The sequence below is a fragment of the Trachypithecus francoisi genome, unplaced genomic scaffold (genome assembly GCF_009764315.1).
Source record: "Trachypithecus francoisi isolate TF-2019V2 unplaced genomic scaffold, Tfra_2.0 Lachesis_group7, whole genome shotgun sequence".
Classification (NCBI taxonomy): Eukaryota; Metazoa; Chordata; class Mammalia; order Primates; family Cercopithecidae; genus Trachypithecus; species Trachypithecus francoisi.
This window is the reverse complement of record NW_022681472.1, coordinates 82,470,762-82,491,518: the sequence shown is the minus strand read 5'-3', so window position 1 is coordinate 82,491,518 and position 20,757 is coordinate 82,470,762. Positions and strand designations below refer to the sequence as shown.

Here is a 20,757-nt window from a genome sequence, read left to right as displayed (position 1 = left end):
ATTTTACTCTCAGTCTGGACATTGTTGGTGTATAGAAATGCTACTGATTTTTATACATTGATTTTGTAACCTGAAACATCATTAAAATTGTTTATTCTAGGAGCCTTTTGTCAGAGTGTTTAGAATTTTCTAGATATAGAATCACATCATCGGTAAAAAGAGATAGTTTGATTTTTTTTTTTTTCTTACTTGAATGCCTTTTATTTCTTTCTCCTGCCTGATTGCTCTGGATAGGACTTCCAGTACTATGTTGAATAGGAGTTGTTAGAGTGGACATTCTTGTCTTGTTTCTGTTCTCAAGGAGAATCCTTCCACCTTTTGCTCGTTTAGTATGATACTATCTGTGGATTTGTCATAGAGAGCTCTTATTATTTTGAGGTATATTTTTTGATGCCTAGTCTGTCAAGGGTTTTTATCATGAAGTATGTTAAATTTTATTGAAAGTTTTTTCTGTGTCAATCGAGATGATCATATGTTTTTTGCTTTTTAATTCTATTTAAATTAAATAAAATTAAAATGTGGTGAATCACATTTATTGGTTTGTGTATGTTGAACCAGTCTTGCATCCCAGGAATAAAGACTAATTGATTATGGTGTATTAACTTTTTGATGTGTTGCTGGATTTGGTCAGCTAATATTTTGTTAAGGATTTTTGCATCTATGTTCATGAGGAATATTGGCCTGGAGTTTTCTTTTTTCGTTGTGTCTTTGCCAGATTTTTATATCAGGCTGATGCTGACGTCACAGAATGAGTTAAGGAATAGCCCCTCCTCCTGACTTTTCTGGAATAGTTTCAGTAGAATCAGTATCAGTTCTTTGTATGCATGGTAGAATTCAGCTGTGAATCTATCTGGTCCAGAGCTTTTTTTGTTGTTGTTGTTGTTAGGTTCTTTATTACTGATTCAATTTCAGAAGTTGATATTAGTCTATTCAGGGTTTTAATCTCTTCTGAATTCAATCTTGGGAGATTGTGTGCTTCTAGCAATTTATCTGTTTCTTCTAGATTTTCTAATTTGTGTGCATAGAGTTGTTCATAAGTTCATAAATCTCTGAAGATCTTTTGCCTATCCGTGGGATCAGCTGTAGATTTGTTATTTCTGATTGTGCTCATTAGGGTCTTCTCTTTCATTTTTTTGTTAATTTAGCTAGCAGTCTATGTTTTCAAAGAACAAACTCTTGCTTTCATTGACTTTTTGTATTGATACTTGCATCTCAACTTCCTTAAGTTCTCTAATTTATTTTCTTCTATTTCATTTTAATGATTTATTTTCTTTGGGATTAGTTTGTTCCTTTTTTTTTTTTTTTCTAATTCCTCTGGGTGCAACGTTAGATTTTTAATTTGAGATCTTTCTAACTTTTTGATGAAGGCATTCAGGGTTATAAACTGTCTCTTAACACTGCTTTGGATGAAAACAGTAATAGTAAAAGACTTCAACATCCCACTGACAATATTAGACAGATTATCAAGGCAGAAAACTAACAAACTCCAGATTTAAATTTAACACGTGACCAATTGGACCTCATAGACATCTACACAGCACCTCGCCCAACAATGACAGAATATTCATTCTTCTCATCTGGACAAAAAATGTATTCTAAGGTCCATTATATGCTCGATCATAAAGCAAGTCTCAATACATTCAAAAGTTGAAATATTATCAAACACTCTGGGACCGCAGTGCAATATAATAGAGATCAATATCAGGAAGAGCTCTTAAAACTACACAAATACATTACAATTAACTTACTCCTGAATAACTCCTGGGCAAACATCAACATTAAGGCAAAAATATAATATTATTTGAAATTAATGAAAATACACAACTTACCAAACTCTCTGTGATGCAGCCAAAACCTTTTACATATTAATTCATTTATTTCTCCTGATAGTCTCTGAGTTGGTACTATTATTATTTCTTATTTTATAGATTGTAACACTAAGGCACAGAGCAGTTAAGTAACTTCCCTTAGATCACACAGTCAGTAGCTGAAAGCTTTGGGATATGACTCTAGGCCTATCCTGATCCAGGCCATCCTAGCCTGATGGGATATGACATCAGGCTGTAGAACCTGTGCCCTTTACCTCCTGCTCCGATAAATGGCTACTACTACAGCTAATACACATATTATCGTACTTGAATTCCATATCTCTAGAGAGTAGTTACTATAAGCCCTGCTTTCAACAATGGGGACACTGAAACTCAGAGAGACTAAGTTACTAGGTCTGCGACTCATGGTAAATAGCAAGATCAATGAGTTTTCTACTGTCTCTCAATTTCATGGACAACCCTATCAAATGAGGCAGGGTGTGTTAAATGTCAAGTTTTTATTTTTTATTTATTTTTATTTTTTTTTTTTTTATTATACTTTAAGTTCTAGGGTACATGTGCATAACGTTTATATCATGTATAACTCCCCAATGCAATCCCTCCCTCCTCCCCCCTCCCATGATAGGCCCCAGTGTGTGATGTTCCCCTTCCCGAGTCCAAGTGATCTCATTGTTCAGTTCCCACCTATGAGTGAGAACATGCGGTGTTTGGTTTTCTGTTCTTGTGATAGTTTGCTAAGAATGATGGTTTCCAGCTGCATCCATGTCCCTACAAAGGACGCAAACTCATCCTTTTTGATGGCTGCATAGTATTCCATGGTGTATATGTGCCACATTTTCTTAATCCAGTCTGTCACAGATGGACATTTGGGTTGATTCCAAGTCTTTGCTATTGTGAATAGTGCCGCAATAAACATACGTGTGCATGTGTCTTTGTAGTAGAGTAATTTATAATCCTTTGGGTATATACCCAGTAGTGGGATGGCTGGGTCATATGGTACATCTAGTTCTAGATCCTTGAGGAATCGCCATACTGTTTTCCATAATGGTTGAACTAGTTTACAATCCCACCAACAGTGTAAAAGTGTTCCTATTTCTCCACATCCTCTCCAACATCTATTGTTTCCTGACTTCTTAATGATTGCCATTCTAACTGGTGTGAGATGGTATCTCATTGTGGTTTTGATTTGCATTTCTCTGATGGCGAGTGATGACGAGCATTTTTTCATGTGTCTGTTGGCTGTATGGATGTCTTCTTTTGAGAAATGTCTGTTCATATCCTTTCCCCACTTTTTGATGGGGTTGTTTGTTTTTTTCTTGTATATTTGTTTGAGTTCTTTGTAGATTCTGGATATTAGCCCTTTGTCAGATGAGTAGGTTGCAAAAATTTTCTCCCATTCTGTAGGTTGCCTGTTCACTCTGATGGTAGTTTCTTTTGCTGTGCAAAAGCTCTTTAGTTTAATGAGATCCCATTTGTCAATTTTGGCTTTTGCTGCCGTTGCTTTTGGTGTTTTAGACATGAAGTCCTTGCCCATGCCTATGTCCTGAATGGTACTACCTAGATTTTCTTCTAGGGTTTTTATGGTATTAGGTCTAACATTTAAGTCTCTAATCCATCTTGAATTAATTTTCGTATAAGGGGTAAGGAAAGGATCCAGTTTCAGCTTTCTACTTGTGGCTAGCCAATTTTCCCAGCACCATTTATTAAATAGGGAATCCTTTCCCCATTTCTTGTTTTTGTCAGGTTTGTCAAAGATCAGATGGCTGTAGATGTGTGGTATTATTTCTGAGGACTCTGTTCTGTTCCACTGGTCTATTTCTCTGTTGTGGTACCAGTACCATGCTGTTTTGGTTACTGTAGCCTTGTAGTATAGTTTGAAGTCAGGTAGCGTGACGCCTCCAGCTTTGTCCTTTTGACCTAGGATTGTCTTGGCAATGCGGGCTCTTTTTTGGTTCCATATGAACTTTAAAGCAGTTTTTTCCAATTCTGTGAAGAAACTCATTGGTAGCTTGATGGGGATGGCATTGAATCTATAAATAACCTTGGGCAGTATGGCCATTTTCACGATATTGATTCTTCCTATCCATGAGCATGGTATGTTCTTCCATTTGTTTGTGTCCTCTTTGATTTCACTGAGCAGTGGTTTGTAGTTCTCCTTGAAGAGGTCCTTTACATCCCTTGTAAGCTGGATTCCTAGGTATTTTATTCTCTTTGAAGCAATTGTGAATGGAAGTTCATTCCTGATTTGGCTCTCTGCTTGTCTGTTACTGGTGTATAAGAATGCTTGTGATTTTTGCACATTAATTTTGTATCCTGAGACTTTGCTGAAGTTGCTTATCAGCTTAAGGAGATTTTGGGCTGAGACGATGGGTTTTTCTAAATATACAATCATGTCATCTGCAAACAGGGACAATTTGACTTCTTCTTTTCCTAACTGGATACCCTTGATTTCTTTCTCTTGCCTGATTGCCCTAGCCAGAACTTCCAACACTATGTTGAATAGGAGTGGTGAGAGAGGGCATCCCTGTCTTGTGCCAGTTTTCAAAGGGAATTTTTCCAGTTTTTGCCCATTCAGTATGATATTAGCTGTGGGTTTGTCGTAAATAGCTCTTATTATTTTGAGGTACGTTCCATCAATACCGAATTTATTGAGCGTTTTTAGCATAAAGGGCTGTTGAATTTTGTCAAAAGCCTTTTCTGCATCTATTGAGATAATCATGTGGTTCTTGTCTTTGGTTCTGTTTATATGCTGGATTACGTTTATTGATTTGCGAATGTTGAACCAGCCTTGCATCCCAGGGATGAAGCCCACTTGATCATGGTGGATAAGCTTTTTGATGTGCTGCTGAATCCGGTTTGCCAGTATTTTATTGAGAATTTTTGCATCGATGTTCATCAGGGATATTGGTCTAAAATTCTCTTTTTTTGTTGTGTCTCTGCCAGGCTTTGGTATCAGGATGATGTTGGCCTCATAAAATGAGTTAGGGAGGATTCCCTCTTTTTCTATTGATTGGAATAGTTTCAGAAGGAATGGTACCAGCTCCTCCTTGTACCTCTGGTAGAATTCAGCTGTGAATCCATCTGGTCCTGGACTTTTTTGTGGGTAGGCTATTAATTGTTGCCTCAATTTCAGAGCCTGTTATTGGTCTATTCAGGGATTCAACTTCTTCCTGGTTCAGTCTTGGGAGAGTGTAAGTGTCCAGGAAATTATCCATTTCTTCTAGATTTTCTAGTCGATTTGCGTAGAGGCATTTATAGTATTCTCTGATGGTGTTTGTATTTCTGTGGGGTCGGTGGTGATATCCCCTTTATCATTTTTTATTGCGTCTATTTGATTCCTCTCTCTTTTCTTCTTTATTAGTCTTGCTAGCGGTCTGTCAATTTTGTTGATCTTTTCAAAAAACCAACTCCTGGATTCATTGATTTTTTGGAGGGTTTTTTGTGACTCTATCTCCTTCAGTTCTGCTCTGATCTTAGTTATTTCTTGCCTTCTGCTAGCTTTTGAATGTGTTTGCTCTTGCCTCTCTAGTTCTTTTAATTGTGATGTTAAAGTGTCAATTTTAGATCTTTCCTGCTTTCTCTTGTGGGCATTTAGTGCTATAAATTTCCCTCTACACACTGCTTTAAATGTGTCCCAGAGATTCTGGTATGTTGTATCTTTGTTCTCATTGGTTTCAAAGAACATCTTTATTTCTGCTTTCATTTCGTTATGTACCCAGTAGTCATTCAGGAGCAGGTTATTCAGTTTCCATGTAGTTGAGCGGTTTTGATTGAGTTTCTTAGTCCTGAGTTCTAGTTTGATTGCACTGTGGTCTGAGAGACAGTTTGTTATAATTTCTGTTCTTGTACATTTGCTGAGGAGTGCTTTACTTCCAATTATGTGGTCAATTTTGGAATAAGTGCGATGTGGTGCTGAGAAGAATGTATATTCTGTTGATTTGGGGTGGAGAGTTCTATAGATGTCTATTAGGTCCGCTTGGTGCAGAGATGAGTTCAATTCCTGGATATCCTTGTTAACTTTCTGTCTCGTTGATCTGTCTAATGTTGACAGTGGAGTGTTGAAATCTCCCATTATTATTGTATGGGAGTCTAAGTCTCTTTGTAGGTCTCTAAGGACTTGCTTTATGAATCTGGGTGCTCCTGTATTGGGTGCATATATATTTAGGAGAGTTAGCTCTTCCTGTTGAATTGATCCCTTTACCATTATGTAATGGCCTTCTTTGTCTCTTTTGATCTTTGATGGTTTAAAGTCTGTTTTATCAGAGACTAGGATTGCAACCCCTGCTTTTTTTGTTCTCCATTTGCTTGGTAGATCTTTCTCCATCCCTTTATTTTGAGCCTATGTATGTCTCTGCATGTGAGATGGGTCTCCTGAATACAGCAGACTGATGGGTCTTGACTCTTGATCCAGTTTGCCAGTCTGTGTCTTTTAATTGGAGCATTTAGTCCATTGACATTTAAGGTTAATATTGTTATGTGTGAACTTGATCCTGTCATTATGATATTAACTGGTTATTTTGCTCATTAGTTGATGCAGTTTCTTCCTAGCCTCGATGGTCTTTACATTTTGGCATGTTTTTGCAATGGCTGGTACCGGTTGTTCCTTTCCATGTTTAGGGCTTCCTTCAGGGTCTCTTGTAAGGCAGGCCTGGTGGTGACAAAATCTCTAAGCATTTGCTTATCTGTAAAGGATTTTATTTCTCCTTCACTGATGAAACTTAGTTTGGCTGGATATGAAATTCTGGGTTGAAAATTCTTTTCTTTAAGAACGTTGAATATTGGCCCCCACTCTCTTCTGGCTTGTAGAGTTTCTGCCGAGAGATCTGCTGTTAGTCTGATGGGCTTCCCTTTGTGGGTAACCCGACCTTTCTCTCTGGCTGCCCTTAAGATTTTTTCCTTCATTTCAACTTTGGTGAATCTGGCAATTATGTGTCTTGGAGTTGCTCTTCTGGAGGAGTATCTTTGTGGCGTTCTCTGTATTTCCTGAATTTGAATGTTGGCCTGCCCTACTAGGTTGGGGAAGTTCTCCTGGATGATATCCTGAAGAGTGTTTTCCAACTTGGTTCCATTTTCCCCCTCACTTTCAGGCACCCCAATCAGACGTAGATTTGGTCTTTTTACATAATCCCATACTTCTTGCAGGCTTTGTTCATTTCTTTTTCTTCTTTTTCTTTTGGTTTCTCTTCTCGCTTCATTTCATTCATTTGATCCTCAATCGCTGATACTCTTTCTTCCAGTTGATCGAGTCGGTTACTGAAGCTTGTGCATTTGTCACGTATTTCTCGTGTCATGGTTTTCATCTCTGTCATTTCGTTTATGATCTTCTCTGCATTAATTAGTCTAGCTGTCAATTCTTCCACTTTTTTTTCAAGATTTTTAGTTTCTTTGCGCTGGGTACGTAATTCCTCCTTTAGCTCTGAGAAGTTTGATGGACTGAAGCCTTCTTCTCTCATCTCGTCAAAGTCATTCTCTGACCAGCTTTGATCCGTTGCTGGCGATGGGCTGCGCTCCTTTGCAGGGGGAGATGCGCTCTTATTTTTTGAATTTCCAGCTTTTCTGCCCTGCTTCTTCCCCATCTTTGTGGTTTTATCTGTCTCTGGTCTTTGATGATGGTGACGTACTGATGGGGTTTTGGTATAGGTGTCCTTCCTGTTTGATAGTTTTCCGTCTGACAGTCAGAAGGACTGTCTGTTGGTCTGTTGGAGATTGCTTGAGGTCCACTCCAGACCCTGTTTGCCTGGGTATCAGCAGCAGAGGTTGCCAAAGATAGAATATTGCTGAACAGCGAGTGTACCTGTCTGATTCTTCCTTTGGAAGTTTCCTCTCAGGGATGACTCCACCCTGTGAGGTGTGGGGTGTCAGACTGCCCCTAGTGGGGGATGTCTCCCAGCTAGGCTACTCAGGGGTCAGGGACCCACCTGAGCAGGCAGTCTGTCCGTTCTCGGATCTCAACCTCCGCGTTGGAGATCCACGGCTCTCCCCAAAGCTGTCAGACAGAGTCGTTCGCCTCTGCACCGCCCCCGCTGCTTTCCCTATTGGACCTCAGCTGTGGGCTGTCCCCAGAGGTGGAGTCTACAGAGACAGGCAGGTTTCCTTGAGCTGCTGTGAGCTCCACCCAGTTCGAGCTTCCCAGCGGCTTTGTTTACCTACTTAAGCCTCAGCAATGGCGGGCGCCCCTCCCCCAGCCTCGCTGCTGCCTTGCGGATAGATCGCCGCAGACGGCTGTGTTAGCAGTGAGGGAGGCTCCGTGGGCGTGGGACCCTCCCGGCCAGGTGTGGGATATATTCTCCTGGTGTGCCTGTTTCCTTAAAGCGCAGTATTGGGGTGGGAGTTACGCGATTTTCCAGGTGTTATGTGTCTCAGTTCCCCTGGCTAGGAAAACGGATTTCCTTCCCCCTTGCGCTTCCAGGTGAGGCGATGCCTCGCCCTGCTTCAGCTCACGCTGGTCAGGCTGCAGCAGCTGACCAGCACCGATTGTCCGGCACTCCCTAGAGAGATGACCCCAGTACCTCAGTTGAAAATGCAGAAATCACCGGTCTTCTGTGTTACTCGCGCTGGGAGTTGGAGACTGGAGCTGTTCCTATTCGGCCATCTTGCTCCGCCCTGTCAAGTTTTTATTTTATAGAATTAAGCTAAATATAAACCCTAGGACCAGGAACAAGAATATGTAATACTTATCACGTCAGGGTGCTTTGTATGAAGGCAGGCACCTGGAATATTCATAGTTACCTGATCCTACCCTGATGCAAAAATCTAGACCCCTGGGGCCCGTGCCACACCAAGAGAATCAGAACCTCTGAGGTCAGGCTTAGAAATCTGTGGCTGACAAGATTCTCACGTGTTTTTTGATGTGTAGCCAATTTGAAAACCACAGCAACAGCAGAGCTGAATGCAGATTGCTGAGTGTCATTTCTCCACGAAGTGCCCCAGAATGCGGTTGTGGGAGAAGCTTGGACAAGAGCCCCCACCGCTGATTTCAATTACTGACTCTGTCTCTCAGGACTTGTTGACAATAAACAACCCACTCAACTTCACTCAGCTACATTTTCTTCATCTGCCATTGCAAGGAACATAAGTGTTAACACATGTAAAAGCCTAAGTAAAAAAGCTGATGCACAAAATGCAAGTTTTCTTTCCCTAGTAAATTTTTCAGAAAGGACTTTTTCAATTATAGAGGACTATGCAGAAATAATAGAATGATTTACTTGGAACAGTTCTACACACTCAACACCTGCCTTTTGTGTTGAAACATTGTTTTCTTGTGGGCATATCTGAAATCGTCATGGTTTCTAAATGCTCAAGTTTCTTGTTGATGCTAATCCTAAGGTATTTCCAGTAGTCTCTGAAGCTAGTTGTCTGAAACTTAATTATCTATAAAGTTTGTTTCTAGAACACCCAGGCCGTCAATTTCTCCTTCTTAAGTCTGAAATCAACATGGTGGTGGATTGCCTCCCAAAATAAGCCAAAAAGAAAAGGGAAGCATAAATTAGTTCCTTTGGGCTATGTCTAGTGAAGCAAAAACCCCATGTCTGGGTGTTCATCATTTACTGGGCATCTTTTTCAGCCTAAAGAGGCTAATCTGGTGAGCTCTAGTGGGTGGTGTTACACTTCCAGCAAGGGAGAGATTTGGATGCCTTGAAATACATGGACAAAGTCATTAGGTTACCCAGGTTGGAGAAATAATCCCATTAGTTATAAATGGCAATTTATGCTGCCATGAGTCCTCTCACAGACTACATCATAAGGGGCTCAATTATTTTCTGATTTCTGCAAAAATGGCTTCTCATAGAGAGAAAATAAAAATAAAATGGTTTCCAGTCATGACTTGGTTCCCCTGTGACTTGGCTTCAGGGAAGGAAACTCACCAACTCAGACCACGTCAAGCTGAACATTTTGCCTTCTTTCCCCCCATTGAAAATTAATAAATGGACACTCTGGTATATCTCCCAGCTGCATGGGCACGTTGGTTAGCCTGAGTCAGGCTGAACTCTGAGCATTGACAAGATGATTTTCATTCCAAACATCCTCTCTTAAATGATGTCAAGGTCTTTGGTTTACAATGTCTCACTCAAGTGATTTCAGCCCTGAGCAGTTTGCATTGTGATGTCTGTTGGGGATACAAAAGCAGAACAAGGCACCATCCCTGTCTTCAAGGGGTTTGCAGTATTGCTGGTAAATAAGGAATCAGATAAATTTCAGAATCATACAAGATGAGACATGATCAGAGGCTCAATGGGACATATTTAAATGGGGTTGGAGAGGTAAGTTGAGTCGAGGAATGGGGTTCACGTAGAAGTGTGGTGGTCAGAGGGAGAAGTCATTGTTTTCTGCAGTCTAGATGTTTCCTGTTAGATTGGCCCAAGTGGGATAGGTAGGCAGGGAGCAGAGAGGATTAGCTTGCCATGCCAAGAAATGGCCTGGGCAGAGATTCTAGACCACTTTAGAACCCCTATCATGGAGGTTCTGATCATTGAATCCATGGACTCAAGCAGAAGGTCATGTCCTCCCCACTCCCAGAGATAAGATGGGAGGTAACATGCCTACAAAATAATAAGTGGTCTCCAGGCCAGGTGCAGTGGCTCATGCCTCTAATCCCTGCACTTCGGGAGGCCAAGGAGGGTGGATCACCTGAAATCAGGAGTTCAAGACCAGGCTGGCCAACATGATGAAACCCCATCTGTACTAAAAATACAAAAATTAGCCGGACATGGGGGCAGGCGCCTGTATTCCCAGCTACTTGGGAGGCTGAGGCAGGAAAATCGCTTGAATCTGGGAGGCGGAGGTTGCAGTGAGCCGAGATTGTGCCACTGCACACTCCAGCCTGGGTGATAAGAGCAAAACCCCATCAAAGAAAAAAAAAAAAAAGGTCTCGAATCTGAATATGTCAGCAAATCTTTCCATATTGACCAGATTCTCAAAAATACTGCTCCTCTACTCTAGCCCAGTATCACCTTCCCTAAGGAGCCTGGGAGCAGTTCTCCCAAATTATACACAGGGATATGCTCTGTACTTTTCCACTTGTAATTAAATTAATATTTGAATAATTATTTGTTTAATGACTGTCTCTCCTACCAGACAGTCAGCTTCATTAAATAAAAAATACTTAGCATGATGCTTGCCTCCAAGTAAGGACTCAATAAATGTTGTCTCTTTGTGCTACTTGAGTTTCATGAGTGCCAAGCCTGTTTCTGTCTAGTCATCAGTGTATTCCCAGGGCTAAGCAAGATGCCTGGCACAAGAGAGTCTCAGTAACATATTTATTCAATGAATGAACTCTTGGTTCCACCGCCCCATTCCCATTTCACCACCACCAAACTACTTTTCCTATAGCTTTCCCCAATTCAGTAAATGATAATTCTAATCTAGGAATTTTTCAGGTCAAAAACCTTACTGTCAGCCTTGACTCCTTTCTTTCACATCCATGCCTATTCCAACAGCAACTGCAACCAACTCTGTCCTCAAAATTTACCCTTAAATAATGCCTTATCATCAATTCTCTTATGGCCACTCTAGACCAAGCAACCATGACTTCCCAGTTGATCTGTCACAGGAGCCTCCTGATGCATCCCTTGCTTCTGCACTTGGCCTTCTAGTCTCTTCTCCACAGAGTAGCTAGAGTGATTCCTTATTAACATAATTCAGAGCATGACACTCCTCTGTCCACACATCTCCAATGACTTCCCTTTTTGCTGAGAGGAAAACTAAAAATTCCTTAATCTGGTCCACAAAGTCTGAGGTGAGTGATCTCAGCTGATGCTCTGGCCTTCTCTCACTGTCCTTCTCTAGCCTCTCGGCCTCCTCACTGTCCACAGCAGGTCAGGGAGCTTCCTCCCTTCAGCCTTTGACCTTGCTATTCTCCACCTGGAAGACTCCTTCCCAGACATCCATAGAGCTGGCTGCAGCTACAGTTGGCATAGCATGGGTGTGAAGGAAAGAGTCAAGGCTGACGGTAAGGTTTTTGACCTGGGAAACTCCTAGAGTGGAATTACCATTTACTAAGCTTGGGAAGGGTATAGGAGAAATAGTTTGGTGGCAGTGGGTAGAGAGGAACCAAGACATGTGGTTTCTTCCTCCTTTCCTTCAGGTCTCCCTTCCATGCCACCCCTCTCAGAGCCTTGCCCCGAGCACCCTACTTAAATGGATGCCTTGGTCTCTCTAGCCCTCCTCATCTGTTTGCTATGTTTTATTGTCCTTCATAGCTCTTATTGACACTTGTCACAATACACATCTATTTACTTATTGTCTATCTTCCACTCTAAAACAGAGATGGGACTTTGACAATTTTGTTTAGTATTTACATATCCAACACCTAGATTAAGATCAGGCAGTTAGTAGGCAGGAGGTACTTGTTGAATGCATATATGCATGAATGAGTGAGTATACACACATACATCACACACACAAACACACACCTCTACGTGTATGCTTTCTAAAATCACTTGCTTTGTTCCAGGCATCATTGTAGGTATAAACCTTTTACCAGCATGATGTTTATTAATTACAACAAAACAGTAAAGTAGGCACTATTATCTCCATTTTACAGAGGAGAACAAGAGGCTCACTGGATAAGCGGCCAACATCCCAGAGCTGGAAAGTGAAGAGACTGAGAGTACATCTCAGTTTGAATGACTCCAGGGACGTTGACTTTCACTACACCAGAATGCCTTGTCCAGGTCCATAGACCTACTGACAACATATACAACTGCCTTGAGGTTTCTGGAGGGAGGTTTCAGAGAGTGATGTTGAAATAACAGGTTTGTGTGTCAGTCACGGGGAGTTAGGACAGAGCAGTATTTACTGTCGACAAGTCAAAACGGCTTACCCTGGGTGACTAAACTGAATACCTTCAGATCTTCCCTTTAGGAGGAAAAGGGAAACAGAGCAGAGCATGCGGAAAAAAGTGAAAGGTTCCTCTGGCAGGTCGCCAGTCTTTCCTGTCAGGGCACTTCTGACATGCCCCTTGCAGGAGTTATTACTCATAGAGGGGAAGATGAGTCTCACGGCACATTGTCTTGGGACATTTCCAAGGGAGGAGCTGGGGGAGGAGGGACAGATTTAGCAATGGGTGGACCCAAAGTTAGCTTTGAGAATCCTGTTTTCTAATCACAGCTATCTTGGGAGGTTACAAGGCAACAGACTATTCACTAGGAATCAATTACACTGACTCATTAGGTTGGGATTTGACATCTTCTTGCTACCCTCAAGTTCTCGGAAATAAATGGGGTGGGGATTGAGGTTCTGGGAATGGCAAGATTCTGAACCCTAGATGATGACTGAATGGAAGATCTGCTTGGGTTAGAATTCCAGTATCAACAGTTGATAAAATTCTGAGCTGTAGTAAATGGCAGAATTCCATGGCTTAGTGAATGGTAGTATTCCATTATCACAGGCCATTGAAGACCCAGGCACAGAAGGTAAAATCTGGCAAAATGTGATTTGTAGAAGAATGGCAGGTGTCCTTGATATCTGCTTAGCCTCTTTCTTTCTCCCTTCCAGAATGGTAGGTGTCCTTGAAATCTGCCTGACCTGTTTCTTCTCCCTTCCAGCTTGGTTCAGAAAGTTTTCTTAGGCCCGAGGACTAGAGATTTGCAAACTCCTGGATGCTGGCTCTGCAAGGAGAGCTGTTTGTGATTCCCAGGGAGGATCATGTATTCCTTCAACAAACCTACACAGTTTGGGTGCAGCAGACATTTTTGTCTGCCTACCAACAGTCACGCTAAAGTTGGTTTTCCCCTTACCTGCCTCTAATTATGTAGGTTGAATGAGCCAGATGCATGCTTGCCTGCCTTCTTTGCAGCAGGGCAGCTATGTGAGCCAGCTCTGCCCAGTGAGATTTAAGGGGACTCCTGGTTATTTAGGATAGATTTATCTTTCTTCCTAAAAGGAGAGATACATGGCAAGTGTGCGCTCTCTTTCTCTCTCTCTCTCTCTCTCTCTCTCTCCCCCTCTCTCCCCCTCTCTCTCTCTCTCTCCCCCTCTCTCTCTCTCTCCTCTCTCTCTCTCTCTCTCTCTCTCTCCTCCTGCTATACCACTCACCCCATCTTGATTGCCTTGTGTTTCTTGCCTTTAAATGCAAGTTTATGTGAAATCGTGATACCTAAAGATAGGGACACCAACCTGAGCACATGAGGGAAACACTGGGAGAAAGTGAGAGATACCAATCTAATGCTTTGGTGTCACAAGCTATTCTCTCAGCTTTGGAGCCCCCACCTCCAGACATATTGCTAAATGTACATGTCTTTCCAGTAACTTTAAGTCATTGGTCTGATTTATCTTACTTTTGGCATTTTCCTCTTCAGAAGCATCCTCATCTTCCACGTGAGGATTATTCAAAGTATTTCTGAATGTGCAAATTTCTACTGGGAACTGGGACAGGTTATGGGTTAGTGAATTTCCAGTTTGTAAATACTGAGTGGCTGGGAATCAACTCTCCAAGGGCCCATGTTAGGAAAGCATCATGTGTCTCAGACACAGACACAGACACAAACAAGGTTAGGAAGCATTGCAATTGGTCATCTGTTGGTTTCAATAAAATTGGCAATATTTTTGTGTGGGGACTGTGCTTTATTCATTTCTATATCCACAGGCCTTGAAACATTAATATGCATTCAGGAAATATTTACTAATAGAGATTGGGCTGAGTATAGGGAGCTTTGAGTTCTAGTTCTGGCTTTATTGTTAACACACTCTGTGACCTTGGTCAAGGCATATTATTCTTCTGGGCTTTAATTTACTTCTCCAGGGTGGATTGAGAGTTTTGAATTAAATTTACCCTGTTCTGTGACTACAACCAATGGGCAATGGAGCTGGAATTAAGAGCCTCAAGCTTAGAGGCAGATGGTCATCTGCTCTGGACAGGTCCACATACTTTATTCTCTAAGCCATGTAGAATATTAGAAGTCAAATTGAGCAAAAGATGAATCAATGCATTATAAGACACAAAATGAAAATGTGAGAGCATAATGAATCTTCTTGAGTGTGACTCTTGCTCAAGCGCCTTACAGGATAAACCCCCAAGAAAAAAATGGCAAATTTGGCAAATGAGGAAACTGAGGCATGATTAACTTGCTCAGTGTCCCACAAATAGCATATAAAAGGCCAAGATTCAACTGCTTGCACAAAGTTGAATCTTGTTTGTGCCCATGTACTCTGCAAGCTACGGACTTTGCTGCAATTAATGTTGTATGGCACGTGTTTTTTTCTCATTTTCTTTGGTTCAGAAGTTACTGTAATTTTGTTCTTTTATTACGTGTTTTGGCCAAACTCATATGTGTGCTTATATGTGTGTATGTGGTATATATAGTTTGTGTGTGCTGGGTACCTGGTAGTTGCATTTGGTAGAGTACTTATATCTATGTGTAGGGTACAAAAGAAAGAAAGAGTCCTTTAACTCTTTTAAAGTATTAATACTTAAAGAAAACTTGTCTTCATTTTGTTGACAAGAGAATAAATGCAGTGGAATTAACCACATTTCTTCACGTTTTTATGGGAATAAATGCAGTGGAATTAACCACATTTCTTCACGTTTTTATGGGAATAAATGCAGTGGAATTAACCACATTTCTGGTATAGAATGCATATGCCATCCGAGATCAGATTGGAATGACTCCTATTAAGCAGGAAAGATTATGGGAGAGGTAGGAATTGAACTTGGTTAGTGGGACTTGGAGAATATTCTGGAAGAGAAGGTTTTATTTAAGAATACTTCTTAAATAAAAGGATTTAAGAATTATTGAGTAAAGCTATGGACTGTTTTCCCAGAAAAGGCATTAGGGCCAAGATCCCTGAAGTTCAATCTTGGCTTTTCTACTTTCTGGCTGTGCGACCCTGGATGAAGAAATTAAGCCTCAGTTCTTTCATTTGTCAAATTAAATATCTCCTAGAGCCATTTTGAAAACATTTAATTAATGCATGAAATGTGTTTAGATGAGTGCCTGGTATGTACGTAAACACTCAGCCAATGTTAACTATTAGTATATTGGAGAGTTTTGAAGTTTGTGCTTGACTTGATGTCTATCTTTTCATAGTTAAATAGATATTGAGATTTCTCTCTTAGTCATTGACATTGACTGTAAGTTTAAAAATCAGTTGATATTAAATGGCAGCAGGTATGCAGATAGTGGTGGTGGGTTTGGGAGTGAATCTTTATTTCTGATATTTCAAGATGGTTCATGAATATCTTGCTTAAATCCTAGCTAGGCAATATAGCAGGGAACTCTGTAGATTTTTTCCTCCATGCTAGACCTTTACTGGAAGAATGCAGAAAATTAAACAAAGAGTAAGCTTTTATACCTTCTAGACCAGGAGACTATGGACATACAATAGAAGAACTCACCCAAGAAAACTGGGATCAAGGGTAAAATGTGTGGTAGAAGCAATGAATGCCAAAGACATGTTCTTATTTGTTACCATCTGAAGCTCCTAGAAACTGAGCTTATCATCCTGATTCCTGACATTGGCAATCCTTTCTTAAACTCTTCAATGGTTTCCTCTTTAGACTTACAGGATAGATGCTTATCTCTGAGGAATAGTATAAAAACCATTTATGATTGGAACTTGCAAACGTCTCTAACTTCATCCCTGTGCTCCCTTCCACCCTCCACTTCCCTGGTGAGAGGCGTGTGGTTTGTTGTCATGCTGCTCCAGTTCTCTGTGCTTTTGCTAGTGCTGTTGCCACTGCCTGACTGCTTCTCCCAACCTCTTTGGCTTTTATTCATCTTTCAAGTTTTAGCTAGGTGTCATCTCCTCCAGAAAGCCTTCCTGAGTCCACATTTGGCTTCATTATCCTTTCCTTTATTCCCAGAAAGACTTGTGGGCTTTCCCTCTCAGCATGATCACCTGTTTGTACATCAGTTTTTCTTTGCAGCCTGGGACTCCTTGAGGGTAGGGCAGAGGTACTCATCAAATATCTGTTGACTAGAGGTATTACCAGAGCAGCCCTTTGGAAGTATCCAGCTGAGCCAGTGGCGTGTTTTCCACCACTAGGGCAGAACAGCTCTCCTAGTTGCTTCCATTTCAGCTGTTGCCAATCCTTTCACTAGTGCCAAGGCTGAAAACCTGGGAGGCATCCTGATTCTTCACTTTCCTTCACAGCCATGCCATAGCCATCAACAGGTCCTGACAACTCCACTTTCAAGTGCATCCTTAATCTGACCACTTTCACCACCTCTGAGTCTAGCCTTGTGGTCCAAGTCATTTCTGATCTCTCAATTTATCTCTCTGCTTCTACTCTTGTCAATTCCCCTCCTCCCCACCACCACATACACACAAAGAGCCTATTCTGCATGTAGCAAATAGGATGATCCTTATAACAAAACAAAACAGATGATGGTTCTCTTCTGTTCACCCATCTACCTCCATAGCTTTATGTTACCCTTTGAACACAATTCAAACTCTTGATATCCTGGCCTACAAACTCCACATGCCCATGAAAACCCCTCTGGCTACCTTTTACCTCATGTTCATTGTTGCCATTGCAGCCACACAGACTCATGGTGTTCTCGAATTTCCTGAAACCATCCTGATCTCAAGGCCTTTGCATAGGTTGGAATACTGTTCCTCCACTCTCTACCTGGATCACTCATCAGTCAGGGCTCTGAGGCTAAGGAGAACCTTTTCTGACCACTCTCTAAAATAGCACGCCATTTGCTCATCTCAGAGCACTTTCGAAAATAGCACCTGAATTTGATTTCCTTTACCCCACTTATTGCCAGCAGTAATTACCTTTTTATAAAAAAATTGATGATGTGTGCACTATCTGTCTACCCCAGGTAAGATCCTTGATGGCAGAAACAGAAGTTTCTTCACTGCTCTGGCCACATGGTCTCACACTCAGTGAATGACTAGATCAATGGGGGTAATATCTATGATAATCTTACAGTGCTTGAAATTCTCTTTCCTTCACATTCTTATATTTGGATATTATAATGATGAGAAAGAGTGCTGTAGTGTCAATCAACAGGCTGAGAGCTTATGATTTTTTACTGATTGACGTAGGATTCAAATATATTGTTTTTAAATCTTGAAATAACATTTGTGCAGCCCATTTTTATGTGAGTTCCCCAGGTTACTCAGTTAGGGAAAATTTACCTTCATGGGACTTGTTCTTTCTCCACGTTTCTGGATCATTGGAAATGCATATGAGGTGGGAAAAAGGCAAAGTCAACAGGTCAATACTTATTGAGTAGTATCTGCAGATTTACATAGCAATGCAAAAAGTCCCACTGTGTCTGTGTTCTCAGAGAGTATGTACTAACACTACAAAACCCACAGGCAGGAGAGAGACATCCACAGAGGTGTGAGTGGAAAGAGAGAGAACTACAGTTTGAATACAGTGGAGATGCAGGTTCTAAATTGAGTGGATAAAGGAAACAGGGCATATGATCAAAATTACCCTTGGAATTTCTAACTGGGACTGTAAATCATCATAGAATGTGTATTTTTGTTCATATAATCCTTTTACAGTGATTTACTATTAAATATATGTGGTTTTTTAAATAAATAACAAGTGATATAAAAATCATTGTCCTTACATGCTAGACGTGTGTGCAGTTACTTATATATTACTTTATTGGTAATATAAGTAAAGTAAGTGTTTACTGTGATAGGCGGAGGCAGCAGCAGTCCTTGTTTCCCATCTTACACATTTTCAGAATAGATACTCCCTTGGTAGAATCATGGGCTGACACTATCACACTATAAAATTTTCTCTAGTTCTGTCTCTTCCCCTCTGGAACACACATGGATGATTCTTGTTACTTAATGCACACATTTAATAACTGTGTACGCCATGAACTGGAGGCCTTGTGTTTTGAGTGAAAAGCTTTGGATTTGAGTTTGTGTTTTCAAACACACTTCTAAGGCAGAAATTGTCAAGAGCTTTCCCAAACTCTCTTTTTAATCCTGAGCTCACCATCTCTGGGACTGTCTTTCAGTTGGATAGCCACGCAGTTGAGCTTGGCCAGTGAAACATGAGTGGAGGGTGTGACACAAAACCTGCCATATTCAAGCCTACATACTCTTTCCCTCTTCCAGCTTTGTGCTGATGAACATGGCTACCTTGAAAGACGTGTTGAATATGGCAGAGCAGAAAATGCAAGGATCACCACTTGAAGAAGAGCCACTTGCTGCTCACAAACCCTACTTTGGACTGAGGTAAGTAAAAAAAATTAATGTATCTTTACTTAAAATCACTGAGATATGGGGGTGTGTTTGTTATAGAAACAAGCATTGCTTTAACTAATGCACTATTTGTATGACCTTGCACAAGCTACTTAACCTTTCTGTGTCTTAGTCATTGTTCCTCCCACCATGGGGCCCCTCCCAACATAACCAGCTCATACATTTAAAAGAAGCAATTGAGGAAAGTTTCATGAAGAGACTATTTACAAAGATATGGGCAGAACTAAGGGAAACTCACAAGGGAGGGTGAAGCATCCCAGGGTTAGTGGCAGCAGAGACCCATTTTCACTCTAAGCCTAGGACTCGGGGCACAGGGAGGAAGCATTTACTGAAGCCTGGGGAGATGCTAGACCTGCAAGAAAGAGCTTTCTGAAGGGAGCTGCAACTTTCAAAGGAAGGTTGCAGTCAATTTAAGCTCTGACAGGAAGGAATTTAAAGTAATAAAAAGTCAGATGTCGTTCTTCTACCTTCCAATCTTCCCGCCAATAGACCTCATTGACTAAACCCAACTAGAAGCCAGAAGGCAAGGAGCTCATTTTTGTCGTTTATACAAGTCATCTTCCTAGGGTGTGGGCCAGGTACAGAAGGGTAGAGAAATGACAAACAAGGGACAAACAAGGAATTTCAAGCACAGTTTTTTAACCTACACATTGCAGTTCTTAGCTTCTACTTTATGGAGGCTGCTTGGAGCTATGGGCCTCGATATACAAAACACCTAATAAGGAAACCAGAAGACAATGAGTTCCAAATAAAATACAGCTTTTAATATTCCTCTTGCCATCTGCTATGAAACCACTGTCCATTGATTTTTTTTTAACTTTTTTCTACTGATTATTTTTTGTGTTTGTGTGTTGGTTTGTTTTAATCTCCCAGCTAACTATTAATGCCAGGAGTTAAATTCCAGAATGAATTTAACACTGGTGCTTCCTGGAGACTGGCATCTTTATTTCTCTGTGATTTGTGTTTGTCCATAGGTGGGGCTTGAGAAAATATCTAGTTTCAGAGTCCTTGGAGGATTCTTCCTTCTTTGCTTCAGTCACTCATTGTTATTTTCAGGGTCATGTTGCCAGGGGCTTCTCTCTGCTGCAGACAAGAGCCATGTCTAAACCACTCTGCTTCTGCCTGCCTGAATTTCGCTACTTCATATTTTATGCCTGCTTTGGGGTTGTTATTGGATAGCATTACCTTATCATGAATGGGAGCAGTGGGTCTTTCCCAGTAAGTGATGAGAGATTGGCATCCTTGTGAGGCAGGCTTGGTGTAATAAAGAGGATCCAGGGTTCTAATCCCTCCTCTGCCTTTTACTTAGAGTGTGACCTTGAGAAATTCCTTCTCTTTCTTTGAGACTTAGATTCCTCATCTATAACATGGAAGGCTCACTGTGCCTGTCTTCCTGGGTAGATGTGGGGAGACAATAAAATACATATGCATAGAAGTCCAGGCATTTCCCTTGACGCATGGCAGACATTCAGAAATTCTTATAGAAAAATAAAAAAATTCTAAGGTCCAATGGAGATCCTGACATTTTGATTATGCTAGAGCTAAAAATGAAGCTGATAAGGTGCCCCAGGTCCAAAAAAGTTCAGTCCTCCTAAGCAATAAAGTGTCCTTCTTATTCTAATTGATACCCTTTTTATTTTAAGTGTGACTGAAACATTTTTCTAGAGTAAATTGAGTTCACAGATGTCAAGTCTATTCCCTGTGATTCCTCAGTAGTAAGACGGGAGGAGAAAAAAAAAATCACATA

At 41.0% G+C, this 20,757-nt stretch overlaps 1 long non-coding RNA gene across 1 annotated transcript in view; it reads left to right on the top strand.

Moving 5' to 3' along the window:
- LOC117079197 overlaps window positions 1–20,757 on the top strand; it is a 193,583-nt gene that overhangs the window by 149,590 nt on the left and 23,236 nt on the right. Inside the window, exon 3 of the long non-coding RNA XR_004435306.1 lies at window positions 18,864–18,983. This is a non-coding gene — a long non-coding RNA (uncharacterized LOC117079197). The remainder of the gene's footprint in view (window positions 1–18,863; window positions 18,984–20,757) is intronic.